Source organism: Cibotium barometz, chromosome 15 (assembly GCF_041138505.1).
Source record: "Cibotium barometz isolate CiBa-2024 chromosome 15, ASM4113850v1, whole genome shotgun sequence".
NCBI classification, from domain to species: Eukaryota; Viridiplantae; Streptophyta; class Polypodiopsida; order Cyatheales; family Cibotiaceae; genus Cibotium; species Cibotium barometz.
In genome coordinates this window covers 24984617-24993175 of record NC_141060.1, presented here as the reverse complement: position 1 = coordinate 24993175, position 8559 = coordinate 24984617, and positions in this window count along the sequence as shown.

Below are 8559 nucleotides of genomic sequence, written 5' to 3'. Positions count from 1 at the left end.
GGATCATTCGGATCAACGCTTTTTTCCCCATTCAAGAGGCACAGCCGTTGATTCCTATCCATAGAATAGTTACTGTCCGGGATTTACTTTATTTATCGTAATAACAAAAGTTGAGTCTCGATTTACGGATCCATCAGTCCAGCAGTCCCATGGGTTAGCCAACCACCCAACCACTGTAGTGATGGGATCCAATTAAGAATTTGGTTAGGTTTTGTCCCGGGTACCAAGGAAAAGAGTTCCAAGGCCCCCTAGCCGGAAGTTCATGCAAAATAAAACTAGTCACACCACTTACACACCCAATATGAAATTGCCTTTTCACAGATTCAACCAGTTTTAAGACAATCCTTTAATAAAACCATAGTATCACTGATCACCATCTTCCAATTTATCCGGTTGATTCTTAATTTCCCATCGTTCCTTCATCAGAGTATCTATGGCATCATTGGCAACTAGAACGCTCACCACCTGTCCACTCAGGGGCCGTTTCAATAGTTCCTAGCCCATAATACTCGGCAATATATTCACTTATCAAGATGGACTCTCGTTGAAGATCAGCAAGATCAACCAACAGATCCATATAAAGAGCCATGGACTCATCCATTGAAGACCAGCAAGGTCAATCAACCAGATCCATGCCCGATTTCAGAAAACAACTCTTACTCCTTGTTCCAATATGTTCCTCGATGCACGCGTGGGTATCCTAGGCGACCCAGAGCCTGAGCACCGTATGGTCAGCACCCTCTAGGATCCTTCGCAGGTGACCTAGCGCTTCACTCATAGGCCGCTTCCTTGGCCCCTCATCCACCGTACCGGAAGCTCACTATTTTAATCGCACCGAGGTTGGTCAAGACCTCGGCCAACCTTGCTACGCGAGACGTCCTCCATTGACTCTTCGTCAACAGTTGCAACTTTATCACTCCACGACCTTAATCACGAGACGGTCAAAATGCTTTCCCAGCATTCTTGACATAAAACAGTCATTTACAAACAGTTTACAAATACAGTTTCTATATTAACTCTCATTTTTCCATATTATCCCTCATCAATCCACATTACTTATTCCACATTCCATTTATATGTGTACTCATCCCATCACATCATTTTCCATCTCATCACTTCAGATTCCTTCATATCACATATCATATGTTCACATCCATACATATATCCACATCCACATGCACATTCACATCCATATATCCACATCTACATCCATACATCTACATCCACATGCATACTCACATCCATACATCCACATCTACATCCATACATCTATTTTCACATCCACATCTACATGCACATTCATGCATCCTCATCCATACATCCACATCTACATGCACATTCACATCCATACATCCACATCTATATGCGTACATTCACATCTACCTGCATACATCCACATCTCTATGCATACATCCACATCCACATTCACATTCACCTCCATACATCTACATCTACATCCACCTCCACATTCACATCCACATCTATACATCTACATCTACATGCATACATCCACCTCCACATTCACATCCACATCTATACATCTACATCTACATGCATACATCCACCTCCACATTCACATCCACATCTATACATCTACATCTACATGCATACATCCACATCTCCATTCACATCCACATTTATACATCTACATCTACATGCATCCATCCATACCTCCATTTACATCCACATCTATACATCTACTTCTACATGCATACATCCACATCTCCATGCATACATCCACCTCCATGCATACATCCACCTCGACATTCACATTCACATCCATACATCTACATCTACATGCATACATCCACCTCCACATTCACATTCACATCCACATCTTTACATCTACATCTACATGCGTACATCCACATCTCCATGCATACATCCACATTCACACTCACATCCATACATCTACATCTACATGCATACATCCACATCTCCATGCATACATCCACATCCACATTCACACTCACATCCATACATCTACATCTACATGCATACATCCACATCTCCATGTATACATCCACATCCACATTCACACTCACATCCATACATCTACATCTACATGCATACATCCACATCTCCATGCATACATCCACATCCACATTCACATTCACATCCATACATCTACGTCTACATGCATACATCCACCTCCACATTCACATCCACATCTATACATCTACATCTACATGCATACATCCAAATCTCCATTCAAATCCACATCTATACATCTACATCTACATGCATACATCCACATCTCCAATCACATCCACATCTATACATCTACATCTACATGCATACATCCACATCTCCATGCATACATCCACATCTATACATCCACATCTCCATGCATACATCCACATCACATTCACACTCACATCCATACATCTACGTCTACATGCATACATCCACCTCCACATTCACATCCACATCTATACATCTACATCTACATGCATACATCCACATCTCCATTCACATCCACATCTATACATCTACATCTACATGCATACATCCACATCTATACATCTACATCTACATGCATACATCCACATCTCCATTCACATCCACATCTATACATCTACATCTACATGCATACATCCACATCTATACATCTACATCTACATGCATACATCCACATCTCCAATCACATCCACATCTATACATCTACATCTACATGCATACATCCACATCTCCATGCATACATCCACATCCACATTCACACTCACATCCATACATCTACATCTACATGCAAACATCCACATCTCCATGCATAATAAAATTCTTTTAATTAATCTAGGATGATAGTTCCTAGAATATGGTAGGAAATCCTCTTTTCATGCTTTGAATGAAATTATTTTATGTGTATATTTTTATAAAATTTTGCCATAGCTCCGCTACTATAACTAATAAATCTCAATTATTTTAAAAGATAGGTTATCTTTAAGGGAATGATTAGAATGATTCCTACTTGGAGCATTAACCCTTAATGGATTAAATAAAAAATAATCATAAACTAAAAGCATAGAAAAAAAACTATTAATTTATTCTCAAGCATAGATTAATCTTGGATTAAGAAAAAGCTTTATGAAAAGCTTCATTTGGATTGAGAATGGGTCATGAGTATGACCATTTCTTAAGTGAGAGAGAGAAAAAACCATTAGAATAAAACATAAATGGAAATTTATGTAATTCTTTACTATCATTAACTAATTAACTTCAATAGCATTTCAAAAACCATACCAATTAAGCTTCTCAAGCTTGAGAGGGGTTGAGAAGAGAGAATCATTGAGAAATTATAGAAAAGATCAAAATTCACTATACTTACCTTATAATTTGCTTGATTCTTTGTTCACGGTAGAGGCCCCCAACCAATCAATTGGTTTAGTATGTTGATGGAGCCACCAATGGGGATTTAAGAAAGAGAGTTCAAGTGTCAAAAACTAGTGAATTATTAAAGAATTCACAGTTCTTGGCTTAGGTGGAGTAGAGTAACAATGCATAAGACACTATATTTTTTTCAACAAGGGGAGGCTTCTATTTATAGGAAAAATTGAGCTCCTAACCAAACAAACTGATTCTAGAATTTTCCAAGTTAGTTTGGTTGAATTTGGACTAGATTTGGACCTAGTTTGGTTACTTTGTGATTCGGTTTGGTTCCATTTTGATTTGGTTTGGTTCAAGAGAGATGAGAGATTATTTTTGAGTTTAAAACTCATTCAAGCATGTGAAATATGCACCTCCTTTAAAGAACTCCCCTTCCTTACATATGTGTCAAAATGGAATGATTATACCCAAAATATCTCATATTTTTAATATTGCTCATAGTTTTTTACTAATAAACCTTGTACATTTTCAACTCTTCATCTTATGTGAGCATTTACTCATTTTTGGATACTCAATTTATCTCATTTTTTTGATATTACTCATAGTTTTTTACTAATAACCTTGTACATTTTCAACTCTTCATCTTATGTGAGCATTTACTCATTTTTGGGTATCTTCTTTTACAAATAGGATTTATCTTCTCCCTACACATGGATTGATGCTAATGGTCCATAGGAACCTTAATTGGACCATAATCCAAAAATTTCTGAAAATCTAGACCCTTAGACTTAGGTTCTTTATACCTATTTCCAATTAATTCCAATTGCACATTGGAAAATTCTTTCTGAATTTCTGTTTCAGGGGAATTCATTTTAATAAGGTGAGATATTTTTCTATCCAAAAATATTCAAAATCTGAATATTCTCTCTCTAGAATATTTTCTCTCTAGGTTAAAACAGTTAGAAACAAGGTCTTTATATTTCTGAAGAGGGATTGATTACAGGGAAAGATACTAGACATCAAAGGGGATTGGGGGAGGAATCTTACAATGGCAACGGTGAGAGTTGTGATAGCAGTGGTTGCGTGAAAGCAATGGTCTTTACATCAGATGGATGTAAAGAATGTTGCATGGGGATTTGCAAGAAGAGGTGTATATGTTGCAGCCACCTGGATATGAGGATGTGGGTCACCCCGAGCATGTTTGCAGGTTGAAGAAAGCCTTGTATGGCTTAAAACAAGCACCAAGAGCATGGTCTGACAAGATTTCTGAATATCTTGTCACTATTGGCTTTCATGTAGCCAATGCAGATTTCTCGTTGTATGTGAGACATGGTGATAGAGGAGTTGTGCTTGTTGTCATCTATGTAGATGACTTGATCATTATGGGGGACCATGATGCAGAGATCTTTGATGTAAAGATCTTGCTTAGACAGAAGTTTGAGATGAAGGATCTGGGGGAGCTCAGATATTTCTTGGGCATTGAGGTGATTAGGTCACCACATGGTATTGGATTACTGCAGAGACAATATGGCTTGGACATGTTGTCCAAGTATGGTATGAGACAGGCTGTAAGCCTATTTCCGTGCCATTGGATCAGAATGGCAAGTTGAGTGGCAAGTTGAGTGCAGATTCAGGAGAGATCTTGGAGGATCCTACTATGTACATACGCATAGTAGGAAGTTTGATCTACATGACGATCACCAGACCAGATTTGAGCTATGCTATTGGGTTAGTGAGTCAGTTTATGCAGGTTCCACGGAAATTGCATTTGGATGCAGTGAGACGCATACTGAGGTATGTGAAGTCTACTTTGCATTGTGGACTATTCTATGAGACTGGGACAGAGATATGGGTACATGGGTACACGGATGCTAATTGGGCTAGTAGTATCTCAGATAGAAGATCTACCAGTGGCTTCATGTTTTCTTTGGGGAGTGCTGCTGTGACTTAGAGCTGCAAGAAGCAGCCTACGGTTGCTCTATCGAGTACAGAGGCCGAGTACAGAGGAGCTGCTATGGCAGCATGTGAGGTAGCTTGGTTGAGAAAGCTACTTGCAGATTTGGGTCTATCAGTGGATAGACAAGTTGTCATTTTCTATGACAACATTAGCAGTATATAGTTGGCCAGGAACCCAGTCTTTCATGCTCGTACGAAGCACATAGAGGTCCACTATCACTTCGTGAGAGAGGTCTTGGCAGGAGATCTTGACCTTGTTTATGTCAGCACAGAGGATCAGGTAGCTGACATCTTCACCAAAGCATTGGGTACACAGAAGCTCCACAGATTCACGGCTTTGCTTGGTGTACATGAGATGGAGTTGAGCTCGAGGGGGAGTGTTGAGATATCGAGCTCATCTAGTGAGGCGGTGGACACTGATGACCCGCCTGGGGGATAGACCCCACACTTACACCACTGGCATGGTTGGTGAGATCTTGGGTGATATGCGGCCAGTGGGATGACAGGTTGTGTGACAGCCATTCTAGAGACTGGCATAGTTATAGCGCGAGCTCATTTAGTCGGGTTCACACTATAGAGAACCCGTGTATTTATTGGTTGAGTACCTTTCATATTATGAGTACTCTTATTCTTGTATATGGTGTGTTGAGTGTTGAGTAAAGAAAAGAAGAAGATTTCAGCCTCTCACCTTGTGTATTCTCTATTAGGGTTTTGTGAGTGTGTGTGTGTGTGCTTGGAAGAGCTCAAGCTCTCTTTTCCCCTGCATCTTTTCAGCCGGTATATTCCAACACATGTTAGGCTTTGCTCTTGCACAAGGCGGCTCATCCACTCTCCTTTTTCCACATCATGGTCTCTCTCTCTCTTTTCCCGTCGGCTCACTGTCAGCTCCAAGGGCGGCTCCCTCAGCCTTGCACTCACACACAGCTCCTTGTTCGCTCTTCTCTCCCAGTCTCCTCGATGACTCGGGCGCCTCGAGCTAGTGCCAACACCAGCCTCTGCAAGTGATCTCTCCACCCAGCTCTCTTCTTGCAGAATTCTCAGAGAGCGACCTCTTCTTGCTTTTTTTCTCCCGCAGCCCCTTCTCACAGTGGCCACCCTCTCTGCAGCTCTTCACCAGGCGTCCTCCAGCACCGTAGGCTATGCCTCTGCAAGGCCAATCCTACCTTCTACTCGGTGACCTTCTCTGCAGCGCCTCAGCAATCGCGACCTTCAAGCACCCTTGGCTAGCTTCACGTCTTCGGCTGCAGCACCTGCACTCGCAAGGCCAGTTTTTTTCTTTTGGACCTGGCTTTTTTTCTCAAAGCGGCCATCTCTCCCCCTTCACGCCTTTGCTACCTTCTCGATGGTGCGCTGGCAGCCTACAACCCTTCCACATGGCCTACAAGTTGGCCATACTATTTATTATATTTTTATTATTTTTTCAAAGCTTCAAAATGGCCACCACCAATACTCCTTTTATTCATTCCATTCACGTGCGGCGCCCATACTTCCAAAAATGACAAGAGCTGCCTACGGCCATAATCATCAGCACCATTATTACCAAGACACGGCCATTTCCCAGCCGGTGCTATGCATTTAGCAACCACAATACCATATTGCTGCTATAAAACTTCCAGATCCCAGCATTTGCTCCCAAAAAAAGACACGTGCATATACCAGCTCACTACCAAATCACTCAGCCTGTACATTTGCCAGGGCATTCAGGGCAAAGTTTTATTGCACACCATGCATCCCATATGTACACGGACTCAAAACACCTTTACAAAATTTTGCCTGACAACGTCATATGCTATATGGGACTATCTTATCACTATGTTTGAGAAAAAAATTGTTACATAGATTTTGTATCTCCGTAATCTTCTGGGCAAGCTTCACAAGGCAGGTACATCCATGTCTAGTCACATTGAATCATTCAAAGGTATTATGAATCAACTTTCTGCTGCTGCAGGGGATCCTATTCCTCGAACTCAATTGGTTACACACCTTCTTGATACGGTGAAGGATCCTTTGTATGATAATATTGTCACTATATTATCTAACAAGAATGGAATTGACTTTGAGCATACATGTATTTCTTTGATTGAATATTCTCAATGTCATGATCACATCAGACTTCAGTAACTCATGAAATGGTCATGAATGCCCAATAGTACACAGAATCAAAGACATCCTTTGCTGTCTGGAGACGTCCATTTCAGCAACGCCCCTTCTTCCTCCTCCCAGTTTACATCTCGTGGCTTCCAAAGAGGAGGTAATTCTTCTCGTTTGAGATTTTCTCAAAAGCGTTGTTCCTATTATGACAAAACTGGTCACTTGGTATCTGAATGTTGGGCACGAGAGTACGATGAAGAACACGGTATTACAAATAAGCAACCTCATTTATCAAGGGGTTCTTCCTCTTCTGCAACTTGTGAATATTGTGGGAGCACAAGGCATTCATCGAGTCAATGCCTCAAGAGGCATTACGATAAAGCTCAAAATCAAGCTTATGCTACTCAACAAAATCCTCATGGATGAGACACTGTTCATCAAGAGGCTAATTTGGTTCATTATAATGTCTCTCTAGAAAAGGTACTACATGTTCGTGATGGTTCTCTCTTTATTGTTGATTCTGGTGCTACTGGCAACATGACATATCAATTGCAATGGTTACACAATTATCATCCAATTCCTATTAAGAGGGTGGTTTATCTTGCTGATAATACAACTTGCCAAGTAACGGGTATTGGCGACTTGTATTTGGGAACTTCTTCCTCAACCAAAATACTGTCGACGACGACGAGGAGTTTTATATGTTCCTGATTTACAAAGAAACTTACTTTCTATTGCACGGCTTGTGGATCTTGGTCTCAAACATTGGATTTGATAATACAAAGTGTTGCATCGAAAAGGATGGCACCACTTTTGTGGTTGCTCTTTGACATGGTAATCTCTTTGAACTTTCATTGAATGAGGATGTTGCAAATGTTGTTAACAGCTCTAGGAGATCTGGATTGTAAGCTATGGCATCATCGGTTTGCTCACTCAAATTTCTCAAGCTTCTTGATATTCATCGTCGTCATGATCTTGTGAGAGGTATGGACCTCAAATCTCATCCGCATATGGGGATATGCGAATATTGTGCTCTAGGCAAACATCATCGTAAGCCATTTCCAATGTCTACAAATATTCATTCAAATAATCTTTTGGATCTCATTCATACTGATATTTGTGGACCCTTTCCTCCATCCAAGTCTTATTACCGTTACTTCATTACTTTTATTTCACGGTATACAAAAG